The 24,342-nt window shown below is 37.2% G+C and overlaps 1 protein-coding gene across 2 annotated transcripts in view; it reads left to right on the top strand.

The window, feature by feature from the left end:
• Alcam (activated leukocyte cell adhesion molecule) overlaps positions 1–24,342 on the top strand; it is a 204,086-nt gene that overhangs the window by 55,170 nt on the left and 124,574 nt on the right. The window lies entirely within an intron of this gene.

Raw genomic sequence — 24,342 nt, 5'->3', positions numbered from 1 at the left:
AGGGTGAAGAGATGGCTCAGTGGTTAATAGCACTTACTCCTCTTAAGATTCAAGTTCAGTGTCCACCGCCCACCTCAGGCAGCCTAAAAGGGTCTTTGATACCTCTGCCCTTCATAGATATCTGCACTGTGTACACATAGCCATACCCATAGGCAGAAGTAGAAAATAAATTAAATTATTAGCTCTTACATGACTCTGGATTTTAGTATTAAACAAATATAATCTTTATGAGATATAAAGTGTTATTTTCTTTGAAATTCTTACTACTTGAGTATTATCTCAGATACTACAGGTTAGTGTTGAAAAAAAAAGAAATTCATATACTTATTTCTTTGATGAATGATTCAAGTGAGCAAAGATATAGTAGGTGATGACAATGTATAAAATCTTACTGAAATAATCTTATATTATGGTGGAGCAAGGAATGAGAACTGAATATATAATAATTGCAAAGTGGCCATTAACTTTGCTCTCATTGCCTATGTGAAGTAGTTGGAGAGCCATCCACAGTGACCAGCTGAAGGTTAAAAGGAGAACAAATGGCTTTTCACACACTGGTATCTAAGGCCATGACTGGCATTAGGATAAATGGCAGCAATTTCAATTTCATGGTTATTAGGAACCAATAATTTTATAATCATTATTTTAACCTAGGACCATATGTAGACTTCATGTTTTATTTGAATTATAAACATATATTATAGGCTTGTAATTATTACTTGTAATGGTTCAGTTTGGACTGAAATCTCTGTTGAGACAATTACATTTGTGATGGCTTATGGAATTAAAATACACACTAGTTTGTTATCAATAATATAAAATGTAAATAAAAGCTGGGCGTGGTGGCACACACCTTTAATCCCAGCATTCGGGAGGCAGAGGCAGAGGCAGGCAGATTTCTGAGTTCGAGGCCAGCCTGGTCTACAGAGTGAGTTCCAGGACAACCAGGGCTACACAGAGAAACCCTGTCTAGAAAAAGAAACCAAAAAAAAAAAAAAGTAAATAAAATAAGACACACAACAAACACCTTATAAGTGGTGACTTTTTTCAACATATATAGAAAACCATATGGAATGCTCATGCTGTTTAAGTGCTCAATAAATTATAATTACCACTATGGAGATAAAACATAGTTCAATTCTAAAACAGTTTCTGATTCCAATAGGAAGAAAGCAATACCAAGGAGTGGAACCTGAGTATGCGAAGAATTTAGACTTAGGACAGAATTCTGAGGTCCCTGTGTTCTAAAGAGGGAAAGTGGAGCAGTTTTGTTCTAGACTTGCAGAGGTCAGGCGTAGTGAGATCAGGAGGCAAGTGTTCAGGACAGAAGAAACTCAGCACCAGGCAGAGGGAATCATTTCTGTGGCCCATTTCTTCTCAGCTAAACCTCATGACGAAAAAGTTGTTTCAGGAGATCAGACTTCTGTGTCTACAGAACTTCCTATATTTCTTCTTGACTTTATTGATCTTTGATCAAAATTTTGTGGAAATGTGGAAATATCCCAATGTTAATATATGAGAATCCTCAAAAGTCTGGCTACTACATATTAAAACCATTCTGATGCTATAATTTATTTTTCTCAAGTAATATGTAGAGTCATTTCTCAGTATTTCAAGGGAGTTTGTTCTAAAAGGCTTTCAACTTGAATACCAAAATCCATGGATGGTTAAGTCCCTTATGTAAAATGACATGGTATTTGCAAGACCCGTATCAATCCTCCTGTCCAGGAAAAATAATCCCTGGTTTACTTATAGTAGTAAATACAATGAAATGCTATGTAAATGCATTGTTTACTGCTTAGAGAATAATGACAATAACACAGGTCATTCATGTTCAATGTTTTTCTAAAATGTCTCAGATTCCACACAATCCACAAGTGCAAAACTTCACATACAATAGCTGTGTCTTTTCTATGTGTTTGTTAGGCACAGCCTAGCACAAATAGTCCATATGTTTGTGTCTACCAATAATTGTTCTTGATTTTGAGATTGCGTTAAATAAAAATAAGTGAAAATCCCTAGCAATTGTTGTAGACTCCAACCTGCTCTCCTTTTGTCAATTTTCTTTTTTACTTTTTCTGTTTTGGTTAATCATCATCCCAGAATGTATATCAGGAATTATGACTTCATAAGTTAAAGATGTAAATTGAAGTCTAAATTTCTGTGGCTAAGAGCTAATGAGTGTCAGATAATTAAAAAATAAAATTAATTTATCTTTTCCACATTACTTTTTTCCTAATTAATTTTTTAAAAATAAATATGTGGGTGAAAGTCAATCTCATTTTATGCTTTTAAACCTGAAAGCTTAACATGAAAATTCAATATTTGTTTTTAAGTAACCTTTAAAAATCATTTTGACTGACCCACAGCCATCATATGTATTTGTAAGGTACAATGTGATGTGTAGATTTATACATGTAAACATTCATATTCCTATATCTGTTGCATAATGAAAAGAGCCTAGTAGCCAGCATATTACCTTAATATTTATTTGTTCTATAGAAAACATTCAGATCCTCTCTCTTCTATTTGAAAATGCACTGGTTTTTATCCTTCTCACCCTACTGTGCAACATAATGTCTGAATTTATGGCTGGTATTTTGCTGTTAACCTTGTATCTCTTGATAGACCTCTCTGGTCTCTCCTCCCATCCACTTTCCCAGTCATCTGGTCACCTGAGTTCTACCTTCAACTTCTTTGAGGGGAGCATTGTGTAGATTGTTCATGAAAGTGCCTGGCTCCCTTTCTGTACCTGCATTGTGTCACTTAACACAACAATGCCTATGCACATCCATTTGTGCTGCATGAAAGGATTTCAACACTTTATAGGCTCTGGCGCTTTCCTTTGCTGCACATTCACTGTTGGACCTTTAGGGGATGCTTCAGCTTATGTGTTACTAACAGTGCTGTGACAAATTTGGTAGCCACATTGTTTCTGTTTGTTTTGAATAAGTACCCACTAATAAGATTGCTGATCACACATTAGTCTGTGTGCTTGTTTATTTGTTTAATTATTTAGAGAAACCTTCATGCTATCAACAGGTATGGGGATACACCAATATATTTTTGAAAGTTTCTGAAAACACGCCTCTGTGTTTTTTAGTACTTTGAAAAGATTTTTATTTCATTGCCTCAAATCTTTATTATAAAATAATCCAATGAATAATCTTTAAATATGTATGTTATTTCTTTCCTGTTATGACACTACAGATTTAATTCAGAACATAAATCAATACCTTTAGCGAAAATGTCCAACTTGTAGCATTGACAATTATAATAATGATAGTAATTTTCTCTGTTTAGCTGTAGAGTTCAATATAACAAATGAAGCAAACTACTGGGTTTAAAATGTTGACAAATTCTGTCATAAAGTAAAATATATAGAAATAATTTCTTAATTATGTACTTACTGACACTTTAAACCTAGGAGACAATGTTTAATGAATGAAATTCATGAATGACTGAAGGCGGCCCATTGGTTTTATTTGTACATATGAAGAAATTTACAAAAATGTTTTTGTTACAGTATTTGTGAACATAAAATTAATGCATCAGAAATGATTTTCAGCATTTTGTTGAGTTGAAGTTTCAGTAAAATTTGAGAATTTTGTATTATCTTGTACATTCATTTTTGGATCTTATATATTTGGTTATGGCTTCTGACTGGTCGGTCATCTTGTATGCAAAGTCATCTAAAAGTATGGCTGTGTGTTAGGTATTTTTTTATCTCAAAATACTGTAACTTCTGACCTGTAGGAAATTGTCAGTGATTCATTATCTACTTAGCTGTATGTAAAGGCAGCTTGATATGTACAAGAGCTGCATTAGTCAATGAAGATAAAGTTGATGAGAATAATAATACTCTTCAGGGAATACAAAGTAAATAAACACGAAAGTAGAGAAGCTCAACGGGATGAGTGAGAGGGGGAAATAAAATCCATAACCATTGTGTGAAATGAGGGACCAACATATCAAGAAAAAAACCGATCAATTGTGGAGCCCCCTTCTACATGCCCCAATAAGAATACCTGAGACGGGAGAAATAAACAAACCTTGATCAGCCTGAAGTTGAAGAGCAAGTTGCCTACTGTCCGTTCGAGAGTTGCACAGATGAGCTTTTGTGGCTTGTTTTGATTTTGCTTACATTTTAGAATGTTGCTAGAGTGGGTTGGAAGATGCATTCTGAGAAAACAAACCCAAGCTGTAGATTCTCAAAGGCTGAAAAGAAATGCCCCTGGACAGAGGCTGTATCTCAGGAGCAGCAGATTGGAAACTTTCCGTTCAAAGCAAAAGTTAGTATCTTTCCTGGCAACCTTCAAAGGGTAGAGCTTTTGCCTGTTATCTCCAGAATGCCCTGAGGAAGATGTTAGCAAAAAGTACAAGCCCTGCCATCTCCAGTTACTAATCAAGGTCTGTTCATGCTAATAAGCTTCACTTAAAAGCAGAGAGTTAAGTCAATTCACTCGTGCAGTAAATCACCTCCATCAGATAATCAAATTGGTTTTCTTCTTAATTACCTATGCCCTTTTTGTGGTGTGGTATGGGGGTAGTGTGTGTGTGTGTGTGCGTGTGTGTGTGTGTGTGTGTGTGTGTGTGTGTGTAAGAGAGACAGAGAGGTAACAGTTTTCATATTGTGAAGGTTGGATGGAGCTTCTCTTTGGTGTCCTAGTCCTGTAGAATTAGTGAATCTGTTTGGTTGAGAGAATAGAAATGGTTGAGAGCATGCAAACAGAAAGGAAGAGGAAGGTAGAGGAGAGAAGCCAAGACGAAAGACGTCTCTCTTGCTGCCTATGGTATTTTTAACCGTTTCAAGAGTATGCACTATAAATTGTTTTGTTTGAGTTAATGTGAAATAACAAGGTCTGGATTTTTGACTCGGCTCTGTGCCTCAATCATATTCATTACGTTATGAACGGGGGTGCAGAATATCATTGAAACATTTGTAAAAGGTTTATGACACTGACCAGACACAGTAAGAAAGAATCTTTGCATTCACATATCACAGTCTTTTGTAAGTTTTTAAAGTTTTCCCTTAACTCTGAGCTGGGAACTCAATTGGTTTTCTGTTTTTACATATCTTAGCAAACACAGTTAACTAAAAGATCCCAGAGTATTGCTATTATGGCTGAAGTTTCCCATAGACTAAACCATGAGGAAGTACTGAGGTTCTTGCTCTCCTTCTTATAAGAGAAAAGACTGGCTGGAAGAAAGCAAGGCCACCCAATTCATTATGGATAGCTCATCAATTCCTTGTCAACTTCCCCTTGCCTTTAATCCATTGAAGGAAAAAGGCTTTACAGATATTTAGGAAGAAACACTTGGGCAGGCAGTAGTTCTTCAACACTGTTTGGAGATGCTTTTAAAAGTACAGCTGACCTCAACTCTGCATCTTCACCTTGTTGCCTCCCAAACATCCTGTAATCAATAAGAGGAATGGTATTCCACCCCCTCACAGCTCACCCCCTCCTGTCTGTTCTTCCCAAACAACGGTTAGTCATTTCTCAAACATGTTCCCTTCTCAATACACTCCAATCTTTTCTATACATTCATAGAAGAAAGACTTAGCACATCTCATTAGTGAAATATGCCTGTAAAATAATGAACTAATCAAATGAGTCATTTTAAAGGTCTACATGAATGCTCTATTGTTTCCAAGGGATTGCCCTAAGGGAGGATGCATTTATTCAGTGGGTGTTGACTTTCAGTGAGGTTGTTGCTGCTATTGCCTTTGGATTAATACAGCTTAGTATTTATTTTCAAGAATTAAAACAAAATTAACAAACCATGTTTGACAGCACTGTTATATTTTTTTCTGTGTGTGTTTGTGAATATCTTGGGAAGGATGATAAAAATATTGCTAATTAGGTTGGTGCTGAATTTAATACTGTTTATGATTTTATACTATTATATGGGGTTAGAATCCAGCTTGTACTGATCTCTCTTGGGGTTTGTACATTGTTCTATTTCATAGATACAGATGTGAACCATCAGGGAATTTTCCTTTTAGAGATTCTTTGTCTTAAGTAGAATAAGCTTAAAGGTTTGTTATTTTTTTATTTTAAATAATGAAGTGTTGCAAGATGCTAGGCAACTACATTTTTATACATTAATGAAAATATTTTCTCTCTGTTGCTTAGCATAGTTAAGGAGGGTAGGGAGAAGAAGAAATATTTAAAATAAAACAGATTGTTTTTTAAATCAGTAGTTCTCAGGGGTGGGGGATGAACAAATCACGTCTTCATATTGGAAGAGACATCCAATGTATCACAACATTGTTAAAGCAGACTTAGTATCTCTCACCTGTGACTACCACTTGAGAGGCCACAGCAGAATTTCTGGGAATTCCAGAGCAGCCTGAGCTCTATTGTGAGGCCCTGTTTGAAAACACACAAAACCCTCAAATATATCATTATGTAAAGGAGACATTGTAGCCTAATACAAGTGGATTCTCTCCACTTTAAAAAAATTTTTATTCCTTTTTTCAGTGTTACATCCTCAAATATCACACGTAAAATTAGGATGTTTTATGTACTGTTTAGAAAGTGAAATTAAAATATATCCATTTATTTACCAGCTTGCACATGAGGACAAGCACATACGGAAAGTATTTTTTACAACTGTGTTTCTGCCTCAGCCAGTTTTCAAATCCCAGAAGGCTTTTTTTCTTGGCTCTTCCTTTCTACTGTATGAAAAACAAACTTTCTAGTGAACAGGGGTCTGAATGGAGTGTGTTGTTCAAGTGAGTTTTCTCAAAGCTGAAAAATATCGAGAATCATTGACTTCAAATGTAGCTATTTGAAAGTTATTGAATAACAATAACAGATCTACAATAGGATCTAATGATTCATTAATAAAAATATCTATCTGGAGTTTTAAAAGTAGATATTTTAAATAATGAAAGCTGCACCTAATGTGTACAGCTGCTTTTGAAATGATAGCACAAGGGTAAAGACACTTCTGTCTTAAGCACTGGGCCACTCCATTACAAAAGCTCTTTGCTGTTTCAAAGGCAGAGGCAGGTTTCCAATGGGTTTGTTCATATACTTGCTGACAAGCTTACTCTCAAATCAGGCCAGTTATAGTTTTCATTCTTTGAACTAAATTCAAAACTGTTTCTTTCATGGTATTGTAGAGATAAATCAAATATTCCTGTGATGCCAGCTTTCTTTCAATCCATGTTGAGGTTTAACGACTGCCAGCACAATGCCAACAGATGTAGACCGTAAAGAAAACCTAGATAATTTTCATAACACCATCTCAGTGCAATGCCCATGTGATATCTTTCACACAAAACAAAATCATCTTTAGTTTCTGCGAGGACCTCTTAAAGGTTTGACAGAATAGCATGAAACATCTGCCACAGAGCATGAAGCTTCACCTTTTTTAGGTTCAAAATAGAGGAGGTTGTGTTTTTCTTTCGCATTTCATTCACTGTTTTTGTTATGAAACCCAGTGATTACTTCTATAAATGTGCAAAATATTGACCAAATGTAGAAGTGATGGGATGAAGGGCTCAAAAGTCATCCTGTCCCTTTCTCTTCCTTCCCAAATCCTCCCATTCTGAAAAAAAAAAATGTCCCCAATTAAGCCAAAACACCTGATAATTTATTTAAGTTTTAGACCTGTAGAAAGCACCTGTGTTCTGGGTTCTTTATCTCCCAACTCTGGTATCTTGTTAAAGATAAGAAACCTCCCTCCTAGCTAAGCAATCCCTTGTGCAGATTTAAGCCATCATAAATTATAATGCCAACATGCATTCCCTCAACAAATATGAAGTTACTTTGGAAATACTCACAGTGTCCCTTGGAAGAAATCCTATACATGTCTGTCTATGATCATATAAATGTGTAGTGACTTTCTATGCACCATGTAAATACAGGAGACAATCGCCAATTTAAAGTATATCTAACGTATGCGCTATTGATTTAAATGAATGTCTCTTACTTATGTAGCCTGTAGGCTCTAAGATTAAGTCTCAAATATCCTCAGTCTGATTGTATCATAATGTGCTCAGAGAATAATAACTATAAAAGAAATAGAAGAAATCGCACTGAGATCATCAATGGAATCCAGCCATCATGTATTTTCTGATTACTCGGGTCCTGTGAATGTTGATTAACTAACATGTACAGGATATTTTCTCTTCTAAATCTATGAAGGTTATCTAATACGGCAATGCTTTAAAAAATACTATCAATGCAAAAGAGTGTTTCAGAATTCTACGGAGACTATACTTTTTGAAGACAAGTTACCACCTGTAAGGGCAGTTACATTCATGCTTGTGTTGTTTGTTAGTATAATTGGGAAAACTTTAGCATGGTTTTGAAAACTTCTTCGTTTTTGCTAACAAATGATGCTGGTGTTTGACAATAGATGGTCCAGTACTCCTTCTGGTTATCTTTACATTTAAAAAAAGAAGGCCAAAAGAATGCAAGGCTGTAATCTCTCTTCTCTTTTCAATGTCCTAAGAAATATGTCACATATATGGGAAAGAAGACACTAGATGTTTGCTACTTCTGTTCATTTAATGTTTTAAATTCAACTTCTTTATTTGAATGCTCATCTCTAATTTTCCACAACTGTAGTTTTAAGCCATGAAGTCTTTTAATAAAAAACACTGCTCCAAACAAACAAAAAATAACAATAATTAAAGAAAAGGTAGATATGAATTTGAACAAGAGTGGCTGTATCTGAGAGGATTTTGGGAAAGGAATGGGAAGAGTAAATTTATGCAATCATATTGTAATCACAAAACCTTAAAAACAAACAAAGAAATGAAGTTATGACTGTAGTATAAGAGTATGTTATCCAGCTGGAGAGATGGCTCAGTGGTTAAGAGAATGGACTGCTCTTCCAGAGGTCCTGAGTTCAATCCCCAGCAACCACATGGTGGCTCACAACCATCTGTAATGGGATCCAATGTCTTTTCTGGTGTGTCTGAAGACAGCTACAGTGTACTCATAAACTAAATAAAATCTTTTTTTTTTTAAATAGTATGTTATCCTGAATTTAAAAAATTAGTTTTTAGTTATAAAATGTTTATTGGACGCTAACCTGATTATGACCATAAAAGTCATAAAATCATTTCATTTCCATTTAGTGTGTTCCCTTGATCAATTTAGTGTAATTTTCATGTATAGATTTTTACCATATTTACACCATTTATAAAGCCCAAAAGATAAACTTTTCTCTAAAGACAAGAAAGGGTAAAGAGGATGTGAAAAGGAGCAAAGCCCGTAATGTACAGACGTGAATGTGTCACAATGAAGCCCATTGTTTGAATTTTTAAAGTGATAGCACCAGTTAAGTGTGTAATGGAGCGGAGTACCATTGGTTTCTTAGTGCCTTTGTGGAATAGCTTTAAACGAACAAAAATAATACAATCTCCTATATAAATAAAAAGGTCCCTAGAATTTTTTCATATGTAGCAAAGCCCTTAATCTTCTAAATCCTTCGCCACTGACAGCACTATAATATCTTGTCTCTTCACGCCATGTGGCCCTTTAGTCAATTCCAACTTAGAATGATGAGTAGCCATGGCTTCATCCTGTTTTCCACATGAGATCAATGGCTGAGAGGCATTCACAGACCCCATCTCCTAGAGAGCTCTCCCATAGGTAATACTGGAGTTTCTAGAAAAGAGTTAATGACAGGGAATCCACTATAGACTATACATTAAGGCTGGAAGCTGCCAGGACTATGGGGTGGACAAGACAAGATATCTTATCTTTGGGATTCCCTCCACAAGTTATGCTTCTGCAAGCTGGCAGGGAATTCATCTCTGGCAAGAGGGTGGCAGTCCCCCTTTGATGATGAGCACCCACAGACACAGCAGGCAGGCTCTTGCTATCCATCCTGATCCACAGCTGTGGCTATGGCCTTGGGTTAAAGATGGGGGCAGGCTACAGGGTAGGTGAAAGGGAAGACAGTTCCAGATAGAGAGAACGGCTTTAGATTGTGGATTTCTTTCTGCTTGGAAGCCCTGAGATTTAAGGTCTAACCTCTGTGTTACAGAAATTTTTATACTCATGCTGTTCCTTCTCTCTCTGCAAGCTCACATTGAACAAACTTCCAATGGCCATGGTTCACGCTACAAAACATATATTTGTACATATGACTATCTTCATGTTTCTTTTGTGTTGGTAGGTTCATCAAAAGCTGATCTGCCTCTATCTATCTATCTATCTATCTATCTATCTATCTATCTATCTAGATATCTATGTTTCTCTCTCTCTCATTATATTCAATGTACATAAAATAGCCTCTTGACCCATTTTTATTATTAGTCTTCCATGCTCTGCTTGACTTTAGGAGCATCAGTTTGGAAGATTTCTTCAACTGTTTGAGAACTTGGGAATAGAATGTTTACCCATGTAAGGAATGTTCTGTTCAAATCTTGAAAACCATGCAGGCATGTTTTCCAGACATGTTTCAAATGTCATAAAAGGTAATCTATAGCTGGTGGCTATTTTCACCCAGGCAGAACTAAAAGCACACAAGGAGTTAACTCAAGTGTATAAATGAATATGCTAATCAGTGCATAATTTATCTCCAAAGAAACATATTTATTGTGTCCGCTATTTGATTAGATGTCTTCAATGTTCAATTAATCAGTTGCCTTTCAATATCCTCCCTATGCTGTTTAATTAATCTGTTGCTCTGCTGCCCTATTCATCCTCACAGCAGTTTCTCGCCCGGCTTCAAATGACAAAACCCAGGAACTGTGCCACAAAAAAGACTTTATGTCAATGTCAGGTGAAGGTTGATAAGTAGTTGGCATCCTTTCTCTTCATCAGGTTAATCAAACCAATCAGCCTTATAGGATTTACATTTGTCAGAAAATTGTAATGGGCGGAAACTAAAGAGAAATAGAAGAGACAAAGCAACAAGAGAACGTTGGCACTGCTTGGATCCCTCCAGGCAGTGTACAACTTTTTATTAAGCAGGGTGTTTTCTCCTGATTTTCCAGATGAGGAATTTAAAACATACCACTGATTGAACGGAGACCAATTTGTGACCCTGCACTCATTAGAGAGTGAAGTGTGACACAAGCCCCTGTCTCTGAAGAAACCTGTGATCTATGCCTTTACTGCCCTCTGGGAAACACTTAATCCTCCCCTAGTGCCATCAGTAGTTGCAGAACAAGTTCTATGAATGCTTAGCTCCTTGTAGGTTATCTGAATATGAAATAGCCATCTATGATACCTGGGATTTAAATCACAGCTTTATTCCCTCCTGATATCCTGGTTTGATGCTGTTACATTTAGCTATTAAAATAAAGGCCAAAGTCCACAACAATAACAACAACAACAACAGAAACACAAAGGGATGATTATATGTATGTACATTAACTTAGTGTAAAGCGCTTATATGAGACTTAAAATAGGCATATGGAGATTTTTCCAAAGTTTCATTTATATAAGGAACTAGCTATCAGAGATAATAGTTCAAAATATGAAAATCCAATGCAGAAATTGTCGAATTACAAACAAGCATGTATCCATGCAGTGGAATGGCTTTCGGTGTTACAAACTGTCAACAAGATGCAAACTCTCACTATGATGTTATTTACTAAATTGAACTTTAAAAATAATTTCAGTGTGTTTGGTACAATCTTCCTTTCATAACATATTCTATGCATTTCTGAAAAAAAGCATTATCACACGTTTTTAATGATTGTTTATTCCAACCTGAATAAGCACTACCAAGCTATCAAGCTCATATGCACAAGTTTCCTGGACTTCTTTCTCTATTTTCCCTGTGGTTCTATAGGAAACTAGGACATATATTAAGTAAAATTGATAAGATACATGTGGGATAAAATGATATGGTGGGATAGGATATATGATGTGATATGTGATAAGATATGTTGGGAAAAGGCACATATGACCAGTAGCCCAGTAAGTAGGATAGTGTGGTGGGCTTTGTATTTAAAGGTGCAGAAATCAGAACTGGTGCTTTTCCTGCGCCCTCACATCTTCTCACACTTGCACACTCTATTCCTCCTGGATTGCACTCCCCACCCCATTCCCACCACTCAGAAATTCCTTAGGCATTCCTGAAAGATGTTGTAAGGATTTTCTTCTCTGCCATAGGATCAACTGAGTCATGTCGGAATCACCATACTTACATCTCATACCAGGAACATTTGTTGAGTTATTTGGAAATGTTGATGATAGCAGCTGTACGGCATCTACTTATATAGTTCCAAAACCTAGTAGAATTTTAGGAAAAATCACAGTTAAACAATACATATAACTTGAATGAGTGAAAGGATACTAGTAAAATGTAGAAGAAACCTGCTAGACATTATGAATATATAAACAAATATCTTAGAGGTAACTTAAACTTTTTGTACACTGAATTTTCCCATGTATGTACTTGCATGCACACATGAACACACATGCACGCACACATACACATGCACACACACAAGCAAGCACATGTGCACACAAATTTATTTGAACTCACACAGTGTCTTTTTCCAAAATCTCCAACTTAAAGACTTTAATCCTTTTGGAAGGATTGCAGATCATCACTAAGTCCTAGAAGGTATTTCAACACAACACAGAATCTATGTTAGGTCATAAGAAACTTAAGATTTCTATAAACTCTAATAATTGTATGTTACTCCCTAAGTACAAAACAAGAATTTTACCTGTGAGACTGCCTAAATCACTGACTTTTGTCACTGACTTTAAAAAAAAAAAAAGCCAGCCAAGTTTGTCCCCTTATGTGGGCCAAGGTTAGATGCTATTCCAGTAAGTACATATATAAAAATGCCGCTAAGCATGCCAAAAATAAGGATTGCCTTAGATGGTTGTTTTGGTGTTGTATTTTGGGATCAGGTTTTGCTTTGGGGGATAAATCCATCATCCTTCATGTATGTTTTCTAGATAACTATGTACTCAGCATTTTAGTTTCCAATGTGGATTGGATGTGCAAAGTATAACTTACTTTAAAATTAACCTAAATTAAAATAAGCACTATCTGCCTTTGGTCCCTGAGGTTCTTCTAATGAATACATGATAAAGTGAATACTGGGCATGATTTTTTTCCTCTGCATCCATGAAAGTCAGCACTACCTGTTCACAGGCCTCAGAAATTCTTTAATTTCGAGTCTTCTCATGTCTTCTCATATAGCTATCCAACAAGCTACACTTTACTGCTGAAATGGCACTGGTGTGAGATATTCAACTGTCTCTTTAGCTGGAGATCATATCGCGTCTCTGAGAATATTGCTCATATAGACATGCCTTCTCTACGTACCGACTATTAAACCATGGTGCTTGTAAGTTACCTAGGAAACTGGTCAGAATGGGTATCATCTTGCTTATCTCATGTCAGTGATGAACAGCAGATATAAAATTAATGATGTCCACTGAAGAGATGACTGAATGACTCGCTGCTTGCTTTACATCAGTAACTTAGACGATGATCCAAGCCACAATGTTGGTTAGTGGTTAACTGTTTTTTTAGTTTACCTTACAATTCTATCATTAGCTACAGGAGAGATGGTTACCTACCCTGTGCTATATTTTACTTTGTAAGTGTTCTATGCACAACAAGGACTCAGTTTGTAATTATTGAGTATTAAAAAACACATCAGAAATTTTCCTGTACTGTGTTCGAAATTAAAAAAAAATGGTGTCTGACTGTTGTATTATTATTAAGAGCTATGCAGAAAGAATGGGTTAACTTCATAGGAAAGTTTCTCCTCTGAGATGTTCTCTGGCTTATGCAGCGTTCTAATTGATCACTGGGCTTGGACACAAAAGAACAGCAACCTGCGGGGGTAAAAGCGTGCCAGGAAGAAATGCCATTGGCATATTTTAATGGGTTTTCTGATAGAGGGAAGGTTCACAAGAAACGCTTCAGAATGCAGCTCAAGAAGTATCCTGGGTAAGAGGAGACAGACTCAGGACAGCGTGGGAGGAGAGCAGTCGATTGAGGTAACTTTGACAGACAGTGCTGGGCTCTCTCTACGCCGTGACTAATTGAGAATTGATTGGGCATGCAGAAAGGTTATGTTTTATTAAGGGAAACCTTTTTCCCTTTTGTCGTTATGAAATCCGCTCCTCCACAGATGCTATACCCTTCCCATACCAAACCCTCATTAATTTATAATTTACCACATTGCTTTAAAAGTGCCGCACAGATTTCCTGTTTCTCTCGCATGTCCTGCCTCTAATAGAGAAAGTCAAGTAGGATACAGGTCAAAATGCTTCTTGTCTTGAGGGCTGCATGCCAGACATGCTGGTGCCAAAACTCTTCCCCAACCGTCTTTAGATGTTGTAAATGTTTTGAAATGCCATTCTGCAGGCTCCATGGATGTGAGTTGGGCTGTACAGTTCTTTCCCTATTGGCTGCAGATTGACAACAGTTCCCAGCATCTGGAGTCCAAGAGAAACAGCTTCATAGGGAATCTGTGTTAAATTTAGGGACAATAATCCTCATCGTAGGGGGTGGGGCCCAGTGTCACAATTTTATCAAGTACAGATTCTGGGGTCAGAGGCAATAGAAAGGGAGTACAGGAAACAAGCACCCTTTCCCTTCATGGCTCTTCACACTGGCAGTAGACTTGACAGAACCTGGAAATGATCTGGTATCAACATGTAGAAATAGGAGTCAGATGGCTCTCTAGTTACTGCTTGTCCAACCAAAGGGAAAGAAATTCAAGAAGCAGGTTTAGCATCCATGTGCTTTGAATTCTATCTTGGTGATATATAGGAAATGGGAGTCTAAAATGTAAAATATTTTATTATTCTCAAAGACAAAATGCCTAGAAGTATAGACACAGTTCTAAGATCTTTTGAGGGATCTATAATATATTTGAAATATGTATGCATTCATGCTTGTACATATGTTGGTGTGTGAGCATGTATTTTAGTTTACATGTTGTGTGTATACATACATGTGCATTATTTTATTAAAAATAGATTCCTTTTCTATAATTATGTTCTGATTATAGTTAGCTCTCCCTCTACTCCATCCAGTTCCTCCTTACCTCCCCTTCCCTGCAGGTTCACTTTCTTTCTGTCTTATTAGAAAAGAGCAGGTTTCTAAGAGACAGCAACCAGACATGACAATATAGTAAGATGAAGCAAAAACATTTCCCCTCAAAGTTGAACACAGCAAACAAAGAGGAGGAAAAGTGTTCTAAGAGCAGAGAAAAGAGTCAGAGGCTCACTTGTTCTCATAGTCAGGAGTCACAAAAATACTGAATTGATAGCTGTAATACATATGCAGAGGACCTGGTGTGGACCCATATCAGCCCTACACTTGCTTCTTCAGTCTCTGTGAGCCTTTATGCACCTTGCTTAGTTAATGCAGAGGGCCAAGTTTTTCTGGTGTCCTCCATACTCTCCAACCCTAGCAATCATTTTCCTCTACTTCTACAGGATTTCATGAGCACTGAGGGGATGAATTTGAGGGGAGAGATTTGATAGAGTCTTTGATGCTCTCTCTCTCTCTCTCTCTCTCTCTCTCTCTCTCTCTCTCTCTCTCTCTGTGTGTGTGTGTGTGTGTGTGTGTGTGTGTGTGTGTATAATTTCTTGCTATGGGTCTCTGGAACTGGTTCCATATGCTGCCACAGGAATTCTCTGTAATAATGACTGAATAAGGTACTGTGAGTGCAGCACAATATCATTAGGAATAATTTTATTCGTTTGTATTGATTTAAAAAAAACAAACACTAGTATTGTTTGGTTTTAACCTAGGTCTCTGGGCTATCTAGTCTCTTGTTCCTGGCTACTTAAACACTGTCAGTTGTGGGTTCCTTCATGTGGAATGGACTTTAAGTCAATTAAAACATTGGTTGGCTACTTCCACAAGTTCTGTGCCACCATTGCCCTAGCTTATTGTTAAGGCAGGGTAAATTGCAAGTCACAGTTTTCCAGCTAGGTTGGGGTTCATGTTTCTCCTTTGGTAGCCTGCAGAGTACTTTCCTGCACCAAAGAGACTAGAACTTAGAGGAGAAGATTCCATGCAGGCACCAGCTTGACCTCCTCATGTTCAGTGAGTTGTATGGATCTTGTCCTAGGCAATTCAGCTTCATTGTCAGTTTATGTAGAGCAACCTCGGTCTTAGGCTCAACTTGGGTTGTTTGGGGAATTCCATGGGACCTGCTTGGAACTTTATTAAGTGCAACCCAGCCCATTCACTAAAAGCCTTGTCTGGTCATGAGATTGACAGTTGAGATTCTGTATTCCTTGTTACTAGGACTCCTTATTAAAATCACCTTCATAGACTCCAGGAAATTTCAATGCCATGAGCTTCACACACTGCAATGTGTAAACCAATGTTGCTCCACCCCCACCCCCACTTCCATCTGTCTCTGGGCACTCACTCTCCATCCATCTCCCCCTACCTGTTCCCTCTCACTCCCATCCCCAGCCATCTCAGACTTTTCTCTATCAGCTTCCCAGAGAGATTCATAGATCATCCCTACCTCATCTCTCTGGATCTAAGGATTTTAGCTTGGTTATCATTCACTAAACCGCTAATATCCACTCATACATGAATACATGCCACATTTGTCTTTCTGGATCTGTGTTACCTTACTCAGGGTGATTTTTTTTTATTTCTATCCATTTGCCTGAACATTTAATGATGTTATTCAGCCTGACAATACTCCATTGTCTAAGTGTACTATATTTTCTTTATCCATCTTCTGCTAGAGATGTCTAGGATTTTTCCAGTTTCTGGTTATTATTAATAAAGCCTCATTGAACATGACTGTACAAGTGTTCTTGTGGTACAATGGACTGTCCTGTGGGTATATGGACAAGAATGGTATAGCTGAGTCTTGAGATATGTACATGTATATGTCGATATTGGTACATTTGTATGATATATTATGGACAATTAAGTCTCACATCTATACAGAGTGCAAAAGGATAACATAAATAAATGAAGCCAGATGTTGAAAAATAGAAAAATCTCCAGATAAATACTACAGCAACTATTCAATTCAGATTCATAATTGGGTGGTGGTGGTGGTGTTTTCAAGGAAAAACTACAAGAATACTGTTTCCAAAAAAAATCTCATGGGAATATTTCAATTGATTAAGAGTTATGATTGCATGATTATCAAATAAAATATGTATTTAATATAAATTTTTTTGCAGGCTGATAAAACCACTGGGTTGTGGTGTGTAAAAAATTTATAATATGCTAAGTAATTCAGTATATGAGCCATCATGTCATTTGATGCCAAGTGAAATGAAAATGAAAGTCAATAGATGAATTTGTATGTGTGCAGGACTGGAGAGGCAGGCAACGTGGGCAGAGGTTTAGCGCAAGTTCCATGGAGAAGTGGGCACTTCCTTGAAACCAGTTATTCCAGGTTTTTATCAGCTGGAATAAACAAAGAAGAAATAATAGCAATGATAATATAAACAGAGCACATATGGATTACTCTGAGCAGAAGAGTAGCCTGGAAAATTTCTCCTTCACAGCAGGGCATTGTTTAGCCCCCTCCAGTCTCCCATCTGACTCCAATCAAAAGGATATACTGCATGCTTACTTAGAAAATATGCACTAAACACACGTCAGGTGCCCAGCATGGATTCAAACCTCAAGGTAGACATCAGATTGATTTAACGTGCAAGCTATCTCTTACATGCAGACATTGGTTGGATCTCACTTTATTCCACCTTGAGGACATGATCAGCCATTCTCACCATGCTTAACATACTCTAGATGGAGATGAAGTTACGTGAGAATGGCTGGAGTCCTGAAGAAATGAGCTATTAAATGGGTACTCTGTGCCATGTGAAATATTTGTGTCCAACATTCTGAAAGCAGAAGAGAATAAATCCATGTCATGTTTTACATAAATTATGTCAAAGTAGTAGCAACCAAATGCATATTCTATCTTCTTCTGCTGCCATTGAATGGATACTAATCAGAACATATTAAAATCAGCCTGGTAATATGTTAATAATTCACATTCTTGGGTCTTATATACGTTTGTATAGGGAAGCACATGGATATTTGGAAAGATAAGTAGAAAAATAATCTGATTTCAGAAACGCAATACTAGCATACATCAAGAAACACCCTTGTATCTCTATTCGATTTTATAGCAAAATAAATAGCAGCCATGTACCCACGTTTTGAATGGCCTTTCAGCTATATCAAAGGCTTGCAACATCTTTTTAAAAACCTAGCAGTCTGGTTTACAGTCAAGTATATTATATAGTTAAAGGACAATTGATTCACGATCCAGAGTGTGCATCATAATTTGCTTAAAAGGCGATTAGTAAGCTAATGAATGAATGGAGAAATTTGCTTCAAACGTTCACTGATATAGCACAGTAGTCTGCAAAATATGAAGTTAGCAAAACATCTCTGCTGATATCTCAACTCTAGTGTTACTTTTAAAATATGATCAAACAGTTGAAAGTCATGCCAAGAGCTGGAAAGTTTAAGCAACTTAGTATAAAATATGGACTTGCAAAGCTTCCAGTGCACAGCATTCCATTCAAAAACTGCTGCCGCCAGCTTGGGCTTCCTCTCTATTGCTCAGAGCCCTGCAATCCAGGCATACTTCCAAGACACACAGAATATAAGCTGCGCACTCTCTCAATTTAACTTGAAAATCAAGAAGGATCAGATCCATATGTACAAGAAAAATAAGGTGTCAGTGTGAGTGTCCTGAATATTATTTTTCAAAACGGCCTCTTCATAACTGACGTACTACATAACAAAATATAATACAATTTAGACTTATTTTCTTGCCTACCTTTTGAAAACCATACTTCAATCATGAAAAGGGGTAAAAAAAATCAATATTCACTTAATACTTTGATTTAAAAATGTATACCCATAAGGAATTCCAGCCTCTGGATTCCAGTCATATTTCACCTCCTGCAGCCCTGTTTCTACTGTGTCAGCACAACATTATCTCAAGCCACAGCCATTAGCGTGGTTTTCTCTCTGTTGCTGACTCTCTTGCGTTTATTTTACAGCCTGCTCTGATGGAATTTTTATCTTCATGAATTTGCTACCTAATTTGTCTATTTCTGTGCCCTGTAAGCTTTAGTCTATATGCTAAAAATGTAAAGTTACAGACCCTTCGGATTCTAAAACAACATTACATATATGTTGATAATGAGAAACTTCAAGAACTTTTATGAAGGTAGTTTTATGAAATATAAAACATTGTTAATTAGTTTACAATTTCTAAAAATGTGGATTTGAGACTTGTGGGGTAAAAGAGGATTGTTCACAACAAGGGTCAGCTAATAGATTCTTCTTAGAAGTTGAAATGTGTGTTTGCTTTTGTTGACTTCTGGGTATAATGCATATGTCTCCTCCATTTTCACAGTGCATGTGACATAGCCTTTCCCCTAGAGTAGTAAGAGGGTGTGGATTCAAAGGAAGCAATGCTATTCAGAAGTTTTTTGTTTGTTTTGTTTTTGTTTTGTTTATTACTACGTTGTTTCCCCAGGGGCCATTTAGTCATCACTGCAAACATAGGTCCTCAGAGGCTGCAAATGACATTACTTTGATGTGTGACAACTTATAAATTTGTATCCTTTATGAGAAAAGACGTTTTAATGAAAAGATATTTTCATTCACCATACACACAGGAATTTGTCTACAAAATACCTGCTCCTCTCCCCATTTGTTGCCTGTGAACTATGTTGCTCTCAGCAAATTGATCTTGCAACCTTCACAGCAGTGCTAAAGAGTGCATGGAGCAGGCACCAGATTGCACATAGATAATTGAATATGTTTTTCTTTTCCAATTAAATTAGAAAATACTGATAAACTACCTCATTCGTTTCATCAAGATTTTTCAGTGGTACTGCCCATAGGGATGTTTGTCTATGGAAGACAGTATAGTGGAGCAATGTTGAAAATATTAATGTTTGTGTTTTAGTATTATTATGATCTCGATTTCAGAACAGATACACTCTATATGTACAGATTTTATTTGTAGGAGGAAATTTGTGAGAAATTTCAGAAAGCTGAAATTTCTACAGATGCAGAAAAGACTTTTGTTATCCTAAGAGAGGACAATTTCAGTCATAAAAACTAGGTAAGTTTATTGTCTTTGAATGAGGAGACACACAGTTTCTTGATATTTTCTTTCTTGTAACTGTAGGCACATTAGAAACTAACATGACCTTTTGATATGTATATGGCTTAAGAAAAATATGAAATATTTTATTCTTTGGGGGAGTCTGTATGTTACCGATAAAAATATCTGATCATTTATGGAGTAGCTCGCTAAGAGATGACTTCACTTTCTAATAGAATGGGATTTTTAATGTAAGGATTCTTTTTATATTCACAAGCATATGCCTGAGAAGATGGGTAGTTAAAACCCTAACACTGGAAGGTTTTAAAAGCTAATTGGTTGGGAGAGGAAACCATGTTGCCATCAAAGAATATTGCTTGGTAAATAGTTTGCAGTCTTTAAGGAATAGTTGTTTCTGTCACCAAAGGATGGGTTGCTATGAGCTTATAGATGAAATAATTTCACATATGTTGAGAGTCATTGATTGTGAATGAAATGAGAACAAGTAGAGGCACCTAGTAGGAGAGGTAAGGATGACTTTCCCAGAATAAAGGAGGCTGGTCCAAACTGCTAATGAGCACAGTTCAAAGAGGCTGTGGCAAAGAAAGATGTGGAAGGTTCAAAACATGGCACAGGCACTTGGTATGGTTTCAAAGATGAGAAGCATTTCTGAATTGTCAGAAGTGTTCTGAGTGGAAATGTACTTTCACAGAAGTATCAGGCAAAACTATTACATGACTTTCTTCTCCAGAAGATTCCAAGGAGCAAGGGGCTGGATGCAGGGAAATCTGAAGACATAAAGTGGCTGAGATGACTCATGAGCAAATGGGTACAGGAAATGATCACAGTTAGGACAGAGGAAACTGTGGGAAGGGGAGCGCAGACTGGTGAGGACCAAAGGAATGGTCATCTCTGACTCAGACACTGGGTGGTTTTGGATCCATGTGTTTGAATTTATCATTCTTCAGTTCTTGATTTACCTGCAAAGAAAGACTATACTTTTATTAGTTATTGTTCGTACTTCTGGGATAAAAAGCCCTAACAAAAAGCCATTGAAGAGACAAGGAGTTTGTTTTAGCTCACAGCATGCTGAGCACATCATGATTGCAGGTACTTGAGGCAGCTCATCACATCCACAGACTGGAAGAATAGACTGACCAATGCTAGTTCTTAATTCACTGTCTCCTTCAGCTTCACTCCAGGACCCTCAGTCTGAAAGTGATGGAAAGACATTGGAGGGGTTCAAGGGAAGATAACCAGGTGGAATGTGAGAGAAAGAAGAGAAGAGAATGATGCAATTAAATTTCAGCTAGAACTATTAAAATAAATATATTAACGAGATGGTTTTTAGCTCCTTGATTAACCCAATCTTAGATAGTCCTTCACAGGTATCACTAGAGGCTGACATAGCCCAAACTGAACCCTTACAGTTTTGCCTGGAGGCTTGTCTGTCTAGGCTATGTATTATAGATCCTGTAAATCAACATTACTCATCATATTTTTCATCTGAACACATAGGTGATAATCTTCAGTGTGTTCAGGAAATGGTTCAGTATAATTTTTACCCCCAACACTTTTTCTTTTATTATTTCTATTTCTTTAACTTTTGAGGTTATAATCTAATGACAACAGTTCTCTCTTCTCTTTCTTCCTTCCAAACCCTCTCCTTACTACCTTTCAAACTCATGACTTCTTTACTCATTAGTTGTTGCAAACACAAATATGCATATATTTCTAAATATAGCCTATTCAATCTGTATGATGTTACACACACACACACACACACACACTCGCGCACGTGTGTGTGTGTGTGTGTGTGTGTGTGTGTGTGCGTGCGTTTTCAAGACTGAGTATTTGATACTGTATAATCAGTTGATATGCTTGTCCCTGGGATAGACTATGTCTCGAGAATTTCAGCCTTCCTTGGCTGCTTGCAGTTCTATGGGTGGTGCAGAAGCGTCATGTTTTTTTTTTTTCTGTCCACTTGGTACGTCTATTGTTACTTTTCAGCTCATGTTTAGGCTATTCCAACTGTTTTATAGGTAAGCATTTATACTCAGTTGTTAATGAAGCACTTCTAGACATGTGAGATATTTCTGTAGCTTTTTGTTCCGTATAAAAACTCATAGATCTCTGAGAAGACCAGACCAGAATCTTGACTATTGCACATCAACTGAAGTAGATTCCGAGTTTAAATACAAGAGATCAGTGTTTCTTAGAAACTCAGCCTCACAGTGCCTTCACTAACCAAGTAATGCTAGCTAGAAACTGCCATACATTCTGAAAATTTAGGGTTTGCTTTTTCTCATTAATTCAAAGCAGTTCGTGTACAGTTTCAAACATTTTCTTATTAATTTTTACTTTACAATTTATTTCTTGGCAGTGAAGTCCCAGCTCAGAGAATGTGGCAACAGCCGCCTTTTTATTCCTGATCTGGTATTATGCTCTCTTAACTCTTCAACGTTTGGAGGGAACTCTTGTCCTTGTAGGTCAAGATTCCCCTCATTTACAGTACTCTCTCTATCTAATAAGGGCATTTCTGGTCAACTTGAACACTTTCCAAGGAAGCATGGATAAAGAGGCCTGGGTGGCTATGTTGCTAAGTACAAAGAGCAGACATTTCAGCAATCAGGGGCCAGAGGCCTGGTGAAAGGATTCATTATCATTGCCCATCTTCACATTTTAATTTAATGATTATTCAATTCTTATGGCTTCACTATATTCTGAAGGTGCACAAGAAGTCCTTAAGCACCACCACCCCCTAAAAAATTGCCTTCTCTCCCCAGCTCCTTTAGTTATCAAAGCTATTCTTTTTCTTGTACCACATGAAGTTCAAAGGTGAGCTTGTCCATAGAATTTAATCAAGGGTGGCTGTAATCTCGTGTCCTTAGACATGTGGAATGAAAAGGTTGTGAACTCAGGGTTTTTAGAACATGGTTTCAACGCATATTAATTAGTGGAAAATGACCTGAATTGATTCTGTCTACATCTGGTCAAATGAACAAGTAGATATTTGACTTGCAGTCTCACATGACAGAAGCCTAGTTGTGGTGTTGCCTATCAGAAGTCCTGATGCTGACTCCTAACAGTTTCAAGGAGTTAGAGTTTGTATTTAGCAGGAAAGAGTAAATCTCACATAGGGAGTCGCCTTCGAGGAGTGAATAAAACCAACAAGCTCATCAGAAACAGGCTTGTTGAGATAAATGCAATTATATCAGTTTGCAGGTAAAACTCTCTAGGGAGAGTTTCCAGGAATTAGCATGAGAACTTCTTATGAAATTCCAGGAAATACAGCATGTGTGTAGCTTCTTCCTCTGGAGCCCTGTGTTTAGAACAAAACATTTCTATAGTAAGCATGGGATGCACTTGTGGTTAGAATCCTTTAGAACATCAGGCTACAGTTTAAATGCTAGATCCTTCTATTGCTGTGGAAGAGACTCCATGGTCACAGCAACTCATAAATGGAAATGTTTATTTCATTTGGGTGTGGCTTTCAGTTTCAGGGGTTTAGTGCATTATTGTCATGGTGGCAAACATGGTGACATTCAGGTAGATACGGTGCCAGAGAAGGAGCTGAGAGTTCTAGATCCATATAGGCATGCAACAGAAAGTGACAGACCGCCACTTAGGGTGTGACTTGAGATCTAAATCCTCAAAGGCCACTTCCTCCAACAAAGTCACACCTACTCCAACAAGGCCACACATCTTAATAATGCTACTCCCTGTGGGGCTATGGGACGATATTTATTCAAACCACCACAGGTGACAAACATGGAATTGCACAATATTATTATTCAGAATACATTTAACTAATAGTGGTTAATCTACTTAGGCATGTATCTTTGTAGCTAACTAGTCTTGAACATTTATCTCTTATAGAAATTTGCAAAATGTACAAGCTTTATCCCATAGTTCGTTGTATGTATTTGTCTAACAATATTCTAACTTCTCATATTATGATCAGACTTAGAAGGTGACATTCTTTTTTTTTCCATTTTTTATTAGGTATTTAGCTCATTTACATTTCCAATGCTATTCCAAAAGTCCCCCATAGCCACCCACCCCCACTCCCCTACCCACCCACTCCCCTTTTTTGGCCCTGGCATTCCCCTGTACTGGGGCATAAAAAGTTTGCTTGTCCAATGGGCCTCTCTTTCCAGTGATGGCCGCCTAGGCCATCTTTTGATACATATGCAGCTAGAGTCAAGAGCTCCAGGGTACTGGTTAGTTCATAATGTTGTTCCACCTATAGGGTTGCAGATCCCTTTAGCTTCTTGGGTACTTTCTCTAGCTCCTTCATTGGGGGCCAT

The sequence above is a fragment of the Mus musculus genome, chromosome 16, assembly GCF_000001635.26.
Source record: "Mus musculus strain C57BL/6J chromosome 16, GRCm38.p6 C57BL/6J".
In the NCBI taxonomy this organism is placed as follows: Eukaryota; Metazoa; Chordata; class Mammalia; order Rodentia; family Muridae; genus Mus; species Mus musculus.
Note: the sequence above shows the minus strand (reverse complement) of the source record. Positions and strands in the feature narration are given on the sequence as shown.